The sequence below is a fragment of the Calidris pugnax genome, unplaced genomic scaffold, assembly GCF_001431845.1.
Source record: "Calidris pugnax isolate Ruff unplaced genomic scaffold, ASM143184v1 scaffold81, whole genome shotgun sequence".
Classification (NCBI taxonomy): domain Eukaryota; kingdom Metazoa; phylum Chordata; class Aves; order Charadriiformes; family Scolopacidae; genus Calidris; species Calidris pugnax.
Genome location: NW_015090880.1, coordinates 7,153,277 through 7,172,413, shown reverse-complemented (window position 1 = coordinate 7,172,413; position 19,137 = coordinate 7,153,277). Strand labels below are relative to the sequence as shown.

At 46.3% G+C, this 19,137-nt stretch overlaps 1 long non-coding RNA gene across 1 annotated transcript; it reads left to right on the top strand.

Annotated features, from left to right (window-relative positions):
• The first annotated feature begins 4,595 nt into the window (after window positions 1-4,595).
• On the top strand, window positions 4,596-14,420 carry LOC106890734. The gene is made up of 3 exons (XR_001412570.1): window positions 4,596-4,686; window positions 12,483-12,628; window positions 14,319-14,420. It is a non-coding gene; the product is annotated as an uncharacterized LOC106890734 (long non-coding RNA).
• The last annotated feature ends 4,717 nt before the right edge of the window (window positions 14,421-19,137 follow it).

The window sequence follows — 19,137 nt, the reverse complement described above, 5'->3', positions numbered from 1 at the left end:
TGGCTCTGCAGGGATGTCTTCTCCCGGTGGTGCCTCATGTCCCCAATTTGGTGGCCAGGATCCCTGCAAGCTTGTGGCATACTCATGTTGGGAAGCTCCCATACGACCCATCACACTCTGCTGCCACTAAATCAGTACGTTTCAAACAACAGGTGATGCCCAACACACGCAGTCGAACTCCTGATGAAACGAATGCCATTGGCATAAATGGGGAGAAAAGTTGAATCTGTTTTGAGCTAAGAAAACGGCAATGGTAACTGAGGTTAAGGACTTCTTTTGTATCCTTCCCTTTTTTCCTCTAAGAAATGATTTTCATTGTCTTGCAAGTGCTAAACATTTTATTGCTTCATTTTCATTTCTTGATTTCACTTTGTTTGCTGTTGGCTGCCGGCTTGAATCAGCTCAATTTCCAGAAGGAAAACACGCTTATTTCTGAACGCATGTATGTTTAATGAAAAAAAAAAAGCCAAAAAAACCCATCCTACCTCTGGTTTGAAGGAAATTTTCATTGGTACCCTTGGGAGCTGGCGAAAAGCTTTTTTATTAAAACACAATGAGAGAGGAAATTTGATCCATATGATTCACCGCACAGCCCTTCTTTCTTATTTCTGGCAGCATCCTCAGAGGATGTCTTTTATCTGCATATCATCTTGGCTGACACTAGCCACAATCCATGTACCACTCTCAACATGCTTGAGCACAATCTTGTTGTTGAAAATGCCTCCTTTTTCTCAGCAAGGAAGATGTCATTTATTACTTCTACCCCATCAGTCTCTGGGGACTGAGCAGAGAGCAGGTTTCTTTGGCATTAGTCTCTGTAAATACACACAATTAAACAATTGCCCACAACTTCTTGGAGACAAATGGGAATGGACCTATCCTCGGCAGCAGTCTCTTAGGGTAGAATCGGGTCCAGGTGAGGCACAAACAGCAGAGCTGTGCTGTGAAGAAACTGCCTCTTCTCTGTCCATCTGAGCTACAGGCACTCTGGAGGCCACAGCTCCAGCAAACGGCCCCTCCACCTCTACCCATGCAGGTTCATGCAACTGACTGTGGCGTGAGTGGTCACGGGTGGGGCTGGTGGGACCATGAGATGTTTCTCTTGGAAAAGTCATGCTCTGAGAAGTGCCCTAATTCTTCTGAATTAATGCAATCTCACTTTTGAACAAATAGTCAAGTTTTGTCTTCTCCAAGTCAGTCTGACTGACTAAATTGCCTCCACCAAGACATCCTGTTTGAAACCAAGATGACTAGATGACTCTCTGCTTGACAGACAAATATCCTGGCCTGATATTGGAAGAACAAGAATCAGAGTATCCCTCCCTGGGACACAGTGAAAGTCTTGGTACAAGTGCTTTGTGGATTCCTGCTGCAATTCATACTCTGATACTTGATCCCCAGTGTTGATGGTGCCTCCTTAATGAAAGAGTTTTAAGAGATCCACATCCCCACGCCAGCATCCTCCTTGCATGGCCAGAAAGAAACTCTCCTTCCTTTTAGCGAGTTGAAGTTCTTAGTTAAGACTCATTTTTCCTTAAATGATATTTCACTGCTACAGTAAATGATCAATTTCTGCTCCTTGTAGACAAGGTCAGGTGTGAGAGAATAATAGTCTCCTATCCTAGCCTTGCACGCCGAGGAGAAATGATTTATTGCATTTCTAAAAGAGGATGCTTGACATTTTGAAAATGCAATGTAGTCCAACAGTAATTAAGCAAAAAGTAGACCGCTGAACAATTGATTGCCACTGTCAGCAAAGCCTGATTAACTCAGATGCTTGAAGAACTGTTTCTGCCACCTATGAATTAAAGGTTAGTAATTAAATTTATGGGCCATGGCCATTGTCTCTGGATGGTACTTCACTTATAAGGATCCCAATGAAGAATAATCAGATGGAAAAAATGCAGGTTGTTAACTCAAAGGCTTTTTATTGAGAAACAGAGTGAAAAGTTCCCAAAGACTGTGCCAGCCTAAACACAGCGTGATGCAGTGGTATCAGCCACGGGGAGACTTGCCTAAGGTGGCCAGCAAAGGCACTTCTGGCACAACTGATGTCCCAATTGGGTGATGGAGCCATGTGAGAAGCAGGAGCTTGGCTTGAACGGGAATTTTAATTTGAAGGGATCAGCATTAGTAACTTCTCTCCTGTTTGGAGCCTTCAGGGTTAGTTCCTGATCCTCCAGCCCAACTGCACAACATTAAGCTTGACGCAGAAGTCACTGGTTGAGTTCTCCCAGTGATGGGAGAGGGCAGAGGGTCATGGCAGGAGCCCTTCTGCAATGCAAGCTGGTTATAATCACGGCTGGTAACAGGGAGTTTATTTTTGGGCCCACCTGGCCAACGCGCAAAACAGATGATGGACAGCAGCTGCCATGAAAAACTGCTGAACCGTAAAGGCAGGGGTCATCCCAATGTTATCAAACCCCCATGTTTCAGGCGGCTTGTGCGGGCTAAGCAGCATGAAGCATTCACAGGAATTTTCCATCCTTTTGAATACACAAATTTAGGGCTTTGGTGTTTAGGGTTTCAGTCCCTGCTTTGGGCTGGGGCTGCCTCATCTGGGACCCACCCACCCCAGGGCAGCCAAAAGGCAGAGTTTGTACCCGATTACTGGATTTTACTGGTAAGTGACAAACATTTCTGTGAATCGACACTTTGGGGTTTGGTGAAGCCACCGTTTTTGTACTAGACTCATGAAAGCCGGGCCTTCAGCATGCAGGATTATTGCATTCCTGTTGAGGTGAAGCCTTCCTAGTTGGACAAAGATGATACAACTGTAGTTGATAAATACGCTTTTGCACCCTTAGGTTCCCTCCATCACCACTCATGGCTGGAGCCTGGAGCTTTCTTGTGGTCCAATACAGTGAGACCTGGTCACTAAAACAGGGAGTCTGTGACCAATTCAGTGCAGTGAAAATAAAAAACCCACCCTGATTGACACGTGGATGGCGACAGGATGAACTTGTGGTGCAAATCCGCTGTTGGCAATAGAGAGTCAAAGGCATTTCTGGAGCTGGTTGCTCGGCAGGGTTTGAGGGGTCTGTCCTGGAGGAGGTGGAGGTGCTGAGCCACATGGGTGTGCAAGGTCACAGAGGTTCTCCACCTGCCTCAGCACAACGCAGAGCACCTCAGGCACATCCCATACACAGGAGCATCCAGGGATGGGGGACACGGACAACAACCAAGTCTGTTTTCACATTTGAGTGCAGATACCCAAATTCTGCCCTTTCAGGCACTCCAAGGAGCCTAGAGAAACATGCAAAAACTACAGCAAAGCACTGGATGGGCACAACCTGAACCTGGCTTGTGCCCAAACCAGCCATCCTCCTGCTACCCTCCATCTGCACAGAGTTGGAAAAGCTGGTTATATAAGGAAGTTTTGGGAGAGGCCTGAAGTTTTGTTCCTGAGCAGAAGTTAACGGGTGTTACTTGATTGCTTTGACAGTCTTGAAAATTGTTTTTGCAGCTTTTTTTTTCCCCACCGCTGGGCTGTCATTCTTCATGAAAGCAACTTGAATTTAATTGCAAGGCTACATTGGACTCCTGCAGAAGCACTTTTTAGTCTCATTTTGACATTAGGATAAAATAATATTAAAAAAAAATCAATGCATAATAATTTCTGCAATCTGCCATCCTCTTTGGTCAAACTCATCCATAACAAACTAAATAACAGTAAAAAACCCCCACTGCTTCTGTGAAGACCCAATTCTGCTCATTGCACATGTAAGATTTCTGCTGCCATTTCCCCTCTTCTGCCAGGCTTGACAGATACACTTAAAATCCTTGCACTTCACTGAGAGCAAATGACTCCTACTTTCAGCAGCTGGAAGAGCATGGCGTCATGGAGCTCATGCTGCACCTTCACTCTTATTTTCCCTGGTGAACACAGCCCTGCAAACCCTCCTGTGCATTCAGATGGTGTTTCCACCACCCCACATGAGGGGGTTTCTCAGCATGATTAGGATTCACACTCCTTTGCTGGTGCAAACATGTAGTATCTAAACATGCCCTTTGCCACCAGGTTTGCTCTAGTAGGAGTTACTCCTCCTGCTACCTGCATCCCGATAGCTGGGATCCCACTGTAGCTACCAGCGCTGTTTCTCAGCACAGCTGCCAGCAGCTGAGACATGAAGCACTTATGCTGTTTTCAGGATTTGGGTTGTTTGCCTGGTGGCACTGGAAATACCTGTTATTTGTGAAGAAGCTGAGCCCATTCCCACATGAGCAGGTCTTTGCTGACACGCTCATAACTGGTTGAAAATCGAGAGTGGCCAAAACTGGAACCCAGAACTGATTTTCTTCCTGAATTTCAAAGCAGATAGAAGCATTAAAAATCCTGTCCAGAACCCAAAGTAGCAGAACCCAAAGGTCGGCATCTAAACAGCCAACCTGCTTAATGGAATTTTACTTGATCCAAAAAGGCAGAAATCTCATAGAATTTTTGATGATTTGGGATTAAATTTATTAAATTGTTTGGGAATCTGATAGTGCTGGTTTTTAGACTTTGTCCTTGGTCTCTTCCTAACTGAAACATGACTAACCTCATCTTTCTTCTGATCCAAGCAAGGGGCTGAACCAGTCTCCATTAAAAGAAACGGCGAATTATTGAAAGGAATAGAAGAGGGACGAGAAGACTTGCCACGATTATCTGAACGTGGGACGACTGGCTGCACCCAAGTCTAAGGGGTAAGGACGGTTATTACACAAGCAGTTAGGATAGTAAATATTCCTTAAAGTTTCTTCCTTTTTTAAAATGTATTTTGGGCATTGAGTCCCAGGAAACTGAAGCGACATGTCCTAGATTGTCTCAGATTGTCCTACATGTCTCAGCTGTGGTCCATAGGCTGGTTCCATCTTACGGGACCTCTGGGACCGCTCTGCCTGGTGGTATTGCTGGTGGAGCTTGATGATGAGCACACACAGCACTCATCCCACACCACAAGAACATGAAAGTGTCCCCATGGGGCAGACTGGGGTGGCCGGGGACGTGTGGCCGGGGCAGCAGCATTCACTCACGCAGCCGGAATGGGACAAATAGGCAGCAATTCATATTTCCATGGGTTTGCACACATTCACACAGCCGTACTGAAAGGAGAAGAAAGAGTTATTTATGATGTGTTCTGAAATATAAATTATATCAAAGTCAAAGCTCAGGGTAATTGCTGCTGAAGTAGATCCAAAGGTTGGCATTATGATTAAATAGCACTGCTGCCTTCTAGGGGAAATCTAGTTACAGACAAACAACATGGAGGTCAGCAACAAAACATAATTCAATTCTTAGCTATGAATTAATGAATGTGTTTTAGATTAATTTAAATCCACAAAGAGACTTTGTGTTGCAGAAATATTCATTAGGAAGTTTACCAGATTATCCCTCTGGCAGGGGTTCAGCTTTCTGCGCTCCTCCAGGTGAACCCGCTTCTCACAAAGCCCACGGAACGTGCCGGCTTTCCTCACAAAATGTTTTGGTTTTCCGATGCTTTCCCTGACCTGTGCCGTGCCCATCGCCCTCAGAATAGGATGTTTGCAGTGTGCACCAGCAGGATGAGAGACTGAGGGTTGTTTGAGATCAGCTCGATTCGGCACGAACGAGATAACTGAGAAATCTCAGTTGAAAAGTAGAAAAAGGCTAGAAATGCCACCCATGGTCCAGGTGGCATCTCTCCACCTCCTGCTCCGGGAGCGTGGCCTCTCTGCAGGAGATCACAGGCTTCAGTGGGGCTTAAGCATGTCCTTGAATGTGTTCTGGAATATCAGAGCTCATCCCAACCAGTGTTTATGGGGGTACGTGCTAGAAATCTTTTATTTTTGAGGTTATTTGGAACCTCTTCTATGTGATGATAGTCTCTGGCCGCCTTCCTAATTGTGCAAGGAAAAGAGCTGATGCAGCCAAGGACCATCCGGGGGAGGAAAATAAAACACTTTCAGTGGTCACAAGAGGGGATGGAGTAAGGACAAGTCACACCAGTAGATTCACAGCCCTGCCAAGGGGTGCTGAGCCCCAATCCTGCCTCCAGGAATGGGCCCCTCGACCCACCACCCCTTCCCTGGAGGGAGCAGAGGCCATGGGGACTGTGCTGGCAGGACATGAAACAGCTCTGACACAGCTCTTCACTGTCCCTGTCATGGTGGCAGAGGAGGGAGGGATGGCCGGGCCAGAAGGCCACCCGCCTCCTTCCACCTCCTGTGAACTTAATTGGCTTCTTCTGAGTGCTGGAGGGATTCATGATGTGCCTCTATGAGTGCAGAAGGCTGCACTTCAAATAAGATGGGCACATCCCTCTGCCCTCAGTCAGAGCTTCTATGGCTTTGCATTGCAAACCAAACCACAACAAATACATAGGACAAGGGAGACGAGAAGATGCCACCTCCCTAGAGTGAAATATTTGGATATTGAGAGCTAAGTCAGCTCACCCCCCAAAATAACCTGCTCTGAGCTTGCTGCCACCAGCTGCAGAGCTGCTCCTAATGGTGGACCATCTGTGCTCACCATGGGGTACCCACTCATGGGGTGTATCAGGGACCTTGGGGGTGGCTCTGGAGGTTTGGTTAACTGGAGGGAGCTGGAGCTTCCTCCTTCCACTCAGACTTGCAGAGAGATGCTAAAAGGTGAGGTGTAGGGTCTCTGGTCATCCAGCCTCCCCCAGGTCCCAGCACACTGAACACACTGCTGCTCTCCTGGCAGGGCAAGGGAGGCAGCATGGGCTGCAAGATCCTCTCTCATGGCTTTCTCAGAGTGTATTAGAGCAGGTGGGTTAGGAAGTGCTCACAGGAGGCAGCTGTGGGGCCAGCCCAGCTCCTGGAGACACAGGCACAGTGGGGTGGGCTCCTGCCTGAACAGCCCTAACCTCTTCATGATAGGGACCGCTGTCCTCACAGACCTGGGCATCCCAGCTGCACTTCTTCCCATCAATCTCTGCTCAAATTCTCCTGCTTGCTCTTTTCACTCCTCCGATGGGAGTGGTACAAGAGGTGAAGGTGCTCTGACACCCTCCCTCATGGTTCCTCCTCATTCACCAGCACAAGGACCGATTCAATTCCCACCAATCCCCAGATAAGTGAGACTTATTGTCAAATTAAGACACTTTTGACAAATCCGAACTTAGAAATCCTCCTCTGGATGTTTCTCACTCTGGGGAGATGGCATTTGCCTTTTCTTTTGTGTGTCCATCAGCTCCTTCCACCGCATTTGCAGCAATGACAGCTGCTCTCCCTCAGCTGTAATCTGCTGTTTGAGCGACTTCACTTTTTAACAGGCGTACAAGTTGTCTGAGCAATTTGCTCTTTGATTTCAGATCAGCTGCTCTTGACAGAAGTGCTTTGCTTTTGCTGCGCTCCTCGGTTTGTAAAATATTAGTGACTGAGGCTACGCGTATGTATTATTTGAACATCTGGATTTTTATGACTTGGCATCCTGCTCTCTAATTAACAGCCATGTAATATAGCCTGTGCAGGAACCTCCAATGAGGGTGACTACTGGTCACGATGGCCACCACTCGCTCTTGCTTGTGACATTGCTTGGTGCCCCCAAAGCAGGCAAAGCCTGCTTCCAACTCCACCTACCTGCTAAGATGAAACACTGTGTTGCATGTCCTAAATGTAGCTTGGTCAATTGGTTCTTCAATGCAATGCTCCTTTTTCTGTCATTTGGGGCTGTGTGCATGGTTTTGTTTGTTTTTTTTTCAAGCAGAACATTTCTTTTCTTTTCCTGTGGCTTAATACGGTTTGTTTCAGAAAGCTGCCCTTGCCCTGGGTAGCCTCACCCTTCCCAGCCTTCTGCTCCAGATGGTTTTGCTTTCCTGCAATGTCAAAATCTTTGGTCACAGAGGCCAGCAAGTAATAATTCATATGCCGTTTTTGGCTGCTTTTTGCTCACAGTCAGGAACCAGGGTGGAAATGCATTTATTATGGACAAGTTTTAGCCATTAAACTTGGACTTCGCCTTCCAAGCACTGCGGTTATTTCTCACCCCTAAGTTTCTCTCTTTGCTTACGGTAGGGAATCAGCTGCAGAAGTTTAGGATGCTCAGGATGTGGCTTCCTTCATCCTTGTGCATGCCCAGGCCTCCAGGAGCAGGTAGGGACTCTTCCAGACTCATAAAAGATGATTTCCAGTGATCACCAACTCTGTCCTGGGGTTCCTGGAAGACTCTGGCTTGCCTGAATATAGGCTTTTTTCATTTACACCATCCCTGGGGTCGCTGTATAGAGGTCACAGGAGGAAGATCCCCATCCTGGGGTAAAGAAGCAGGTGGACTAGGGCATGTGTTTTTTTCTTGGATGGCAACTCCGACAGCTGGAGTTCGAGAGCAAGATTCGTCACTGGCATGAAATGGTATAGCTCGAATGAACTCAGATAATATCTGCTTGAAATGAGCTGCTCCTAGTTTCCAAGCAGCAGGAAAAGCAGCTGAAGCTGCTCAGCTGAAGTCTTTCTTTTGAGCACTAAGGAAGCAGCAGAAAGAGGAGAGGATGGGGCAGGCAAGTCTGCTTGTGGGGATGGTAGCCAAGATCCTCCCCTCTAAGATTTAATTCAGCTTTAATTCAGTCACGAGTTCCAACATTGCTTTTTCTGGGTGCTGGAAATTCTTTCTCTGTACCCTTTAACCAGGAGATTTCCCTTCCTAACCCAAATGCCACGATAGCATTTGAACTGGGCACCCGTTCCCAGCAGAAGCATTTCACTCCACTTCCTAACCAATAATTTAATATTCTGGTAGTGCCCAGGGTAAGTGACTGTGTGTGTTCCTGTTATCAGCATGTATCTACTACTATCTATTAGTTAAATATGTTAAAGAGCCAACATAGTGTTTGTAACCCTGTCCTATAAAGGGCCCCACACTGGAAGGAAGGGCCTGTATCAATAGCGTTGCTGATGACCAAACTAGATGCTTGATTCAAGCTTAAGCTTGCTAAAAGTCTCCTATAACTTTGAAGGATTTGGGACTAGACCCATACTAAGCAATAGGAAAAACCTAGCTGAAGCTCAAATCACATTGAGAGGAAACGCCAAGAGTGTGAATATTTGAAATAAGCCACACACCATAATAGGCTTAGGAAATAGATGTTTTGGGCTCATGGACAGTCCTCAAAATCTATAAAATGAATTGAACAAGGAATGAGACTAGTGACTCCAAAGAACAGATGCAGCACAGAACTCTTGGCTACTGAGCTGTTGCTATAAAACTCCAGCCCAGTTTCTCTTCCCATCCCCACTCCTCTCTGGAGGGCAATCTCCTGGTGTCACTGTGCCCCACATGCAGCATGGAGATCACTGTTACCCTTACTGAGCATTGGATGTTGGGGCTCTTGCAGGTCAATTAACTGCCAGATAGACAGGGAAGCAGAAAGACTATCCAATGGAAAACATGTCAGTTTGAGATGTATTGAGAAGTATTCCCAAAGTGTTTAGCACTTTCCCCTCCAAGGGCACTTGGCACCTGGAGACCCTGGGTGAGATTTTCACCTCCACTGCTGGCAGCCCTAGCAGGACTGCACACTTAAATTTTATAGCCTGGTTCCTGCATGTTTCCAGGAGAAATTTTTATCTTGGAGGATAACCAGTTGAGCGGATGGGAAAGGCTGAAGCAGCTGCTGGTCCAGGGAGCACATCTGGAAGGCTTGCTGACCCTGATCGGCTGCCAGCTCCCCTTGGATCAGGCCACGCTGATGCCTTGGTGCACCCTTCCAAAGGACAACCAACTCTGGTACCAGCCTCTGGTACCTGGGGATGATGTCTATCTCCTATTTCTGGAGCTTGAAACTGCCAAATGCTTCTTTTCATTAGATACAATAGCTTTATTGCCAGATTTGGAGACTGTGGGTTCTGTGTGTGTGTTCACTGACCTCTCCTGGCCAGACCCAGGATGCTCGGCTGGGCTGCACTGGGCATCTCGCAGGCAGCTGGAAACCAGGTGCCCCTGAACACCCACCTGGGGAAGTGTTCCCACTGGGAAAGCACTCACAGGGCTTAACTTCCAGTTAAAAGGCAAAAAAAAGAGGCAAGACAGCCCTTTGGGGGAATGCAGGAGATCTTCAGTGCTATCTTTAATTAACAAACGAAATGTGTCAATGATTGTGAGTAGACCATGGCATGGAAGTGGTTATTATTGCAGTAATAAACCTCAGTATAGGACCACAGATGAGGGAGACCTGGAAGCACCCAAAAATCCATCCCAGTCCTTAATGGGGAACATTTCAGGGTGGAATGCCACAGGCTGCAAAACCATGCCTGTGAGGAAACGGGACAACCTTGGAAATAGTAAAGAAATAAGTATAAGGAAGAAAGGAGACAATCCAAGAGCTTATCACATGTGTTGGAGAGGCCATCATTTGCTGAAGGAATGTGGTAAATCCCTTAGCTGCACCGTGTGGGACCTTTTGTAAAAACCTCTATGAAAATGACTGCTATTGCGTGGTTGTAGTAGGAGTTCAAATAAGCAGCAGGAATCTCCCTGACAAGATAACCCCCAAATCTCCCCATTCTTATGGATTTCCACAAATTCCTCTTATTTACGTAACCACCTCAAAATACCTCGTTCATCTGCTATTTCTCAGCGGAATGTTTCGACACCTGCCACCTTACAGGCAGAGCAGCATCGCTGTGAGCTCACATTTGCTTTCAAGCAGGGGCCGATGATGAAGCGGTGCCTCTGGGGCAGGTTTCCAGCAGCCCCCCTTGCAAACTGGTGCTTTGGGGCCAAACAGACCCACACCTCCCTTCTCAGCCTGCTTCCTTCTTTGTTTTTAATTTTTCCTGCTGGAAAACAAGGAGGATCAGCTAAGCCTATAGCTTAAATATTATAATTAATCAGTGCTTTTTGATGTTTTTTTTTATATGCCTTCTGCTGCTATGCTAAAAGTGGATTTTCTTTGTGTGAGAAAGCCTTTGTTTGCCTGAAATAGTTTTTTTTTTTCCCCAAACCGGCATAAATACCACTTTGAAAAATTGCATCGCAAAACTCGCAGCACTGGGATTTCAGAAAAAGAGCCCGAACGGGTCGAAACTTCACATAGCTCAGCAGCAAGGAGAGCACAGCTTTCATCTGACAGGCTGTTTAAGGATGGTTTGACCTCTCTCTTCCTTTACATGCTGGGAGTTAACTTCTCCTGTAAGTGTCCAGCATAAATTCTTTTAATGCAAATTTTCTTGTCAAAACTACAAACAGACATTTGATCAAAGGTCAGCACTCCTTTGTGTTCCTGTTTGATATAGAAATTTCTATTTCATCTTTGACTGTCATGGCCAGTTAAGGGAACTGTAGCCTGATGGGAAATTACTGATGCATTTCATGTCCTCTCTCCAATGAGGCTTTTTTCCCTCCTTTCATATCTTATGGGTGTTTTAATTTGAATATGTTTTCATTTTTTAATGGAATAGTTAAATTAGCTTTGAAAATGTAGCAGTGTGACACTAAAAATTGTCTGCTTTTTAACTGAAGCTCAATTTACTGCTATTTGATACCCTGGGAGCTGATCAAATAATTATTGTTCCCGTTCTGCTGGCTTTATTTCATGTGTAACTTGTGGATCTATTTTTTTATGGGGCAGTGCCTGAAGAACGGGAATTGCAGCAAATGGAAGGGCTTGGAAAATCTTGCATTTACTTCTTGGGGTTCCTTGGCTCTGCTGGATCCAAGAGAGCATGGAGATCCCTGCACTGGAGCCCTCTTGGACCCCAGAGCTGGGGACGCGGCAGGGAACTGGCCACACTGAGATTTGGGATGATGCAGAAAGTAGCAAGGGAATGAATGCAAAGCCCTATTTCTATCCACACTGACTCTCCCAGAAGATATTTTCTTCTTTTCTAGAAGCAGGTCCACAGTTTAACTGGTGTGCACCAGGTTGTCCAGGCTGTTTGCCTTTCCAGCCCCCCCAAACCCCATCTGCCTCTTGATGTACAGTCCCTCTTGTCCCATCAGCTCTGCACCTGAGTCCATGATGAGATTTAACATCTGGGCACCTTGGTTGGCAGGAGAGTTTCATTTTACAGTTGTGGCCCTTGGGTTAAGTCTCTGGGGATGTAAAAGAGTAACTCCCATGAGGCTTCAAGGCGCTGGACCTACATGATTTGCTCAAAACAGCAAAGGATGTTTTGCCAAAGCAGGGAATTGAACACAGCTCTTCCCACACCCCTGGCCAACTTCCTAATCCCCATTTATCATCCTCCTGCAATTCTTTTGGAGCTCTTCACAGTGTGTAAAGTAAAGCCCATGTCTAAATCCTTGTATGATTAAACCACTGCTACTGTACCCCCTCATTTATGCCTATGCAAGTGCACAGATGTGTCTGTGTGGCTACAGGGCTGAAAAATCCCTGGGGACAAGTGAGATTGCAAAAACCCCAAGTTTTTTGCTAACATGCATCGTGATTGCTACTTAAAAAAAGAACTGGAGCTATAACCATATCTAACGAGTGGGGTGGCATAACTAGATATCACTGTGCCTCTGAGAAAAGTGACCTTAAAGCAGATCTCTGCTGCAGGGGCTGAGATGGACAACAGCCTCAGCAACTGGGACCTTCTCCTGTTCTCCTGGTTTGACACCTGTGGAGCTGCCTGGACCATGCCAAGGCTGTAAGGCAGATGTGCACGGCTGCTGAGCAGACTGGGAGGCCTGGGAGTGGGCAGGGTAAGTGGGCATTCACCAGAATAATGTTTAGGAAATAGCCTTAAATGTAACTTTATCCTTGCCCCTCGGGAGAGATTCTGGAGCATCTCTCCTGGTGCAAATCTGTGCCCTGGATCTGTAATTGCTGGTGAATTGAGTCAGCTGCTTTCAGTGCTACGCAGTTCAGCCAGAAGCTGTGGCTTTCCAACCTGTAGACAGCAAAAGGGACGTGATGAGTGAGTCCTTCCACTGCCATCACTTAAAAAATTTATAACTAGTCTTGTTGGCTTGATTCCCTGCTGAGTAAAATTGTCTCCTGAGGGAATAGGAGGCCACAGGCCCTCCTCTTGTGATGTCACCTGGGTCTTGCAGCATCCAGTGTCTGTTCAACTGGCTCATGCCAAGAGAGGTTGGCCTTTGTGGTGACAAGAGGCACTGATCTCTTTGAAATAGATCACTCCTTCATGTAACAGAAACACTTATAAATCAGAAACACACCACTCCTGCTAGCCGGGCTCTTACCAGGGTTCAGTGAACCCATCAGCCAGCTGACCCCCAGCCCTGGAGGGAGGTCCCTGGTGCTCCGTGGGGCCTGACGCTGCCCCCAGGCCCATGTTGATGCACCACAGTGATTTCCACAGGCAAATGCACACACAGCTCCAAGACACAGCCCTGCAAGCTCTCACTCTGATGGCAAATCAGGAGGCAAAGGAGCCTTTTCCCAGATCACTACTATTTACTTTTTTTTTTCCTGGGAGTTAAGTTGATGAAAATAAGCACAGTGATGCATCATGGTCAGAGGAAACTGCATGACACACCTGGTCACCTAATTAATACCACTAATGTCCCCTGGATGGCTCCAAAATGACCCAGCATGGCAGAGAGTTGTGTGTGTGCTTGCAGGGAGCTGGGGCAGTGTGGTGGCACCCAGTGCTGTGCCCGAGCTCCCACAGCTCTGGTGGCCCTCTGTGACCACTGTCCCCAGCATCCAAGCTGTTCAGCCCCAAATGATGTCCCAAATCCAAGTTTCCACAGCCCTGTATAACAAATGCTGGTCGGGCAGCCTGGAGTCAGCATCACGCTGGGAAAGGGAGGAAAGTGGGTTTGAAACTTGAACTTATCACACAGGGGGCATGTTCTGCCACAGTGGTCAGAGTGCTGGGACGAAGGAGAGAACAGGGCTGTCCCCTAGGACTGTGAAAGTGCAAGGAATGTCTATATGAATGCTGTCTTTTGGTGAAGGAGATGGTGTAGTTACAGGACCAGGGCTTGCAGGGCATCTGAGGGTTGGCAACCAAACAAAAGGTAGACCAGGAAAACGCTGCACAACAAATGGCTGTGGAAGAGCTGTCCTCTCTTCCAAATGGTCCCCCATTCCCAGTGAGGATGCATTTTAACCTTAAGGAAATGTTGCTTTCATACATAAAACTACTTAAGATCAAGTCTTGGAAGATTTAACTCATGACCAAGCCGCTGCCTCTTCCTCCCCACATGGCTCTAGTTTGATTTCCCAGATCTCTGAACTTCCCCCTTCTCTCTGTAATTTTCCAAACCTCCCCCTTCCACGAGCATTCCCCCGTGTCTCTGCTGGAGCAGGATGACCACAACTGCTGATCGTAACTCACACTGTTAGACCATCTCTCCTCTCAGCAAAGAGCCTTTTAAGCAATTTCTCTTCTCCTTTCTTACGTCTCCTTCTGTTATCTTCAAGCACACAAGCTTGTTCCTTTTAGATGAAGATGGACACGAGGCAGCTCAGATGTGCAGAGCCATCCCTTGCCAGCGAAGACTTTGTCCTTCCTCAATGTCTGGGACCAAATCGCTTCTCATTTATCCAGCTTGAGTGAATACAACTTCAGCCTGACACGGTCCCAGCTCTCCTACATGGGGTGACAGTGACACCAGATGGCAGCAGTGGCCTTCGGATCCCAGCAGCGCTGCCAGCTCTCAGGGAAGATGCAGGTGAGAATTTCTCTGCATCCCGGATATTTCAAGGACAGTTTCCCTCTCCGCTCTCCTGCGCTGGGGCTCAGTCAGCGTCCATGTGGGTGTCAAAGTAGAAACACACCGAGTATCTACATGCTGTAGGTGTTTAGTATGTCAAAATGACACACCGACTTCAACTTAAAAAGTCAAGAAAGAAAATTAGTATCATCAGTTGTCCTTTAATTAATCATTTTGTCATGGCTTTGATGGCTTCGGTGCTGCTTTGACAGGTGAAAACAAAGATTTCTGAAGGTCACACGGATTTTGGGGTGCCTGGTTCAAGTGATTGCTTACTCTGATCATCTGTTTTCGGAGGGGCTCCCAGTTGATCACTCAGGACTTGTGGCATCCAACATCTTTGACTCTCGGTCTCAAGAGGCTTTGGAAGATGTTGGATGGTGTTGGTCACATCATTGCAGAGTCTCCTGCCTGCTATACCCTGGTGCGAGTCCTGCTGCTGCCCCTCCTGCCTGACCCTGCCTGCAAAACTCCTCAAAAGCATTAAAACCTTGGCAGAGAAATACCAAAGGCTGGACCAGGAGGCAGCAGACTGTGTCAAGAGGTGTTTTTTTGCAGATGCATTCACCGAGCAAACTTCCTTTGCAGGTGGGGAATATGGGTCCTTGTGCAGTGCTCCCCAGGCAGAAACCCCCTTGGCCATGGCAGCCGGGTGGGAGATGGGGTGTGTGTCCTAGAAAGCAGCAAAGTGGAGAAGAGATCCTCACAGGTCAGATGAAGATGGCTTGATTTGGCTGGCTGCATCTGGGAAGACTTTCAGGACATTCTATGAACTATACCACCATGCAGCAGGGCAAAATATCGCTTACTCCATGGTTTTTCTTGAAATAAATCAATTGAAGAAAGTTACATTAATTCTCTGGGCAGCAGTTTATTCTCTCCTTTCAAATTACCATGTTGTAATGCTTTAATCTCCTGAGTGATTTTTGTTTATGATGATGCCCAAATATTTATTGATTTATTTTTTTTTTTTTTATTTTTTTTTTTTTTTTTTTATTATTGATTTGGGGGCTATCAATTTACCTGTTAGCCACTGGGTCACTCCAGGAATTATTAGTGTACTGACTGCAAACAGAAAAAGGAAAAAAAACAAAACAACCAACTTGGATGATTGATTGTTCTGTGTGTTTGGGCAGAGAGTGCCAGGAAAGAGAAAGAGCAGAGTGAAATCCTGTTGGCGGGGGGAGAGGACCTGTTCCTGACGGACAAAATTAGGGAAAGCCAAGTGGCTGGTGCTGGCAGCCCTGTTTGTGCTGGACAGGCTGCCTGGCCCTGCTCCTTCTTGTGGATTTCTGAATGGTACCGAAGCCCAATTAAAATGGCACTAAGTAATTCATACCAGCACGCTTTAAAACAGTGAGTAATTTTAAGCAGCCTGGCAGTGAGAGTCATCTTGTTCAACAGTGGAGATGGTTTTTTAGGTTAAATAATCGAAATGAAGAAATGGGCCATGATTCCTACTAATACACTGTCTTTTTTTCCCTCTTAGATACTAATAACTGCATTTTAACCTCTCTGCTACTCACACTGACCTGGTTTGCAAACAGAAATAAACCATTTTAGCTTAATTTATGCAGGGCAGTGACCCTGCAAGCAGCAGGACAGGAGATGTGGGTTCAGCTTTCTCTCCGCCTGTGCCCAGGAGCTTGGGAAAAATTCAAATTTTAAGCAAAACCTCCGGAGTCAGGAAAATCTCAGAAATGCCAGTAGTTGTGGATCACAGACTTAGTTTCTTTATCTGCCTCCACTTCCTCTGAGCAAACCACTGGACTGGCCTCCAGGTGTGCCCATCGCATCCGGGATGAGCCTGGATGGGCCAGGAGAAGCTGGGATGGATACCCCTCGAAGCGTTACATGAAGCTCCTTCAGAAAGGGCCAGCAGTGTCTCCTACACACTATTCTCTTGAACACCTGACTAAGCTCCCTAGAGCTCCCTCTGCCATAGAAATAAGCCACCACGTAGAGCAGAGACCCCGTTAGGGCAGCGAGGCAGAACGGGCTGGACCCTGCTCTTGAGTCACCAGCACTTACGAGTGGCTGCACAACCTGAAAACAACGGGCAGCACGCAAACAAAACAGCGTGTTCACAACTGAAACGGGAACTTCCCCTGGCTTTGGATAGCAGTAGTGTTTAGGCTTTGCAACTTGGGATGCTAAGAAGGTGCTGCAGCATATTGCCTTGCAATAACATGAAGCAAAAGCTCAGCAGAAAGTCTGTGAACCAGATAAGATTGATTAAACAATTTCTAACCAACGGGGTTGCACATAAAAATTTTATTAAAACCTCAAGTGCTAAATTTATTTCCTGGGTCTGTCACCGCTATTTTTTTTTTTTATTCAGTAGTGATAATTACTACATTAGAAATTAAATGAACCTCATATACTACATCTTTCAGACCTCCTAGGAGAGTTGTGAAAGTGATTTAGGGAAGTGAATTTGCTATTGTGCCTAATCAAGTTACAGTAATTGTCACCTATAATTTTAACTTGACTGCTATGTGTTTAATTGGAAGCTTTACCTATTTTTTTTTTTGGGAACTGAGCTTCTCTGTGACTGTTTTTCTACTTTTCATCCCCACCCAAAACTCACTGACAGAAACCAAATCATTGCAGACAGCTGTGCAATTAACAGCATTGCTGTTTGCTACAACATCGGCTTCTTGATCATTCATTCTGCTGTCTTGCAGCATCAGGTGATTTTCCCCTTAAGACCGGCACCTGGTTGTCTCCCTTGAGATGATAATCACAGCTGTGTAGATACCAGTGGCAATAAAGGGGCTTTCTGGGCCTGGGGGATCCTTAGCAGGACTGCAGGCATTGCAGCATTCTGTGGATCCCAAAGTTAAGGTAAGTTCTGGGACTGTTTTATGTGTGTTGGGGTAAACACTGGTCCTCTGCAGAGCTACTAATGTGTATTGAAATCTCTGTGGTTGTTTCTGAGGGTGCTGATTTACAGCCAGATGGAACCAGGCTGCTATAGCCCCTGGTTCTGGAGGTGCTTGGTAGAGACACTTTCAAGGACTTGCTGCCCTGCTCTCTTTGTGCTTCAGAGCTGCTGGGTTGTGTGCAACCACCTTAGAAAAGCTTATTAATGTGTCCCTTACCCTGATTCCCCCCATCAGGCCACAGCTGCTTTCCTCAATGAGCTCTGCAGGGCAGCAAACGGCCCACCAAGCCAAGGGGTTTACAGGACAGTAGCAGGGGACATGGCAAAGTACCCACCAAGCCAAGGGGTTTACAGGACAGTAGCAGGGGACCTGCAGGTACATGGCAAAGATAGATACAGGACAGCCAAAGGCACCCCAGTGCCTCTCAGCAACACCCCAAGCTGCCTGTTCTGGGAGCTGAGTCGAGGATTAGGCTGATGGAGGCTGCTAATTCCTTCTTTCCTCCCAAAAATGTGGGGAGTTTAATGTGTTCCTTTCTGTGGTCTGAGATCTGGACAAACGCTCTGGTCACTCTGTTCCTCCTTCCCTTTTCTTGCTAAAGAAATGTGTCTGTCCATAGATACACGTACAAATTCAGCCTGCAAGGAGACAAGCTTTCTTCTGGATTTAGGAAAGATGGCAATGATTATGAGCCTGGAAACTTGAAATGGGTTCATCTGATTGTTGATCTTCAACCTTCCTGGATGCTTGCCCAGTATCAGATTGAGGAATGGGGCTGATTCTGACCATAGCTATTCAACACAAGGTAGTATTTTTCCCACTGGAGTTGTATAACATGTCAAAGCTGTCCTGTTTAGGTTGGGATGAGGCCCCCATTTTTATAGAGTCTGTTATGGATCCTTAAACATCCAGAAAGGCTATATTATGTTGATGCAATTAATGGCAGTTATCTGAATCTATTTTATCACTGTAACACCCGTAGAAATTATTGTGCTTGTGTGGCTTTGCACTCACGTTCTGGAGCGATGTGTGTAGAATAGCAGTAACCTTGTCCCTGAATAATTCATGTTGTTTGTTAGCCACATTCTAAGCCTTTCTGCTTAACCACAGAAGATTAGCATTTTTGTTGCTTTTTTAATCAAAGGTTTGAGGCGGGGGGAAGCGGGAGTGTCGGTTTTCTTTTTAGCTTACTTTAAACAGTTCCCCAGGCTTTCAGTACACAACTTAGCTATTCAAATTGGGATATTCTGGCCTTAGAAGCGTTTTAGCTCTTAGGCCTGCTACATTATACAACTTTCTAGTAAATCATGAATAAGTTGAAAGGCTATAGAGCTTTTTTCCTAATTTCTCAAGAGTCCTTTTACTACCTAATTTGTTTTCATCCTGTGTTATTTACTGACTAACTCTAATCAACTCTTCTGGTATTGTTCCAGGCCGCAAGCGTAGGAAGGTTTGGCAGGTAATGCGTGGCAGCACGGGGAGTTTGAAAGATCCTGGCCTTGAAATGAGTATTGTTGGTTGGAAATTGGACTCTATTCATTTATATGCTGGAGTTCTCCTGAGCTTTGCCTTCAAGATAGGATGCTCCACTGGTGTAAAACAGCAAAGCTCCGTTAGGGCTCCTGAGCTGCACAGCTG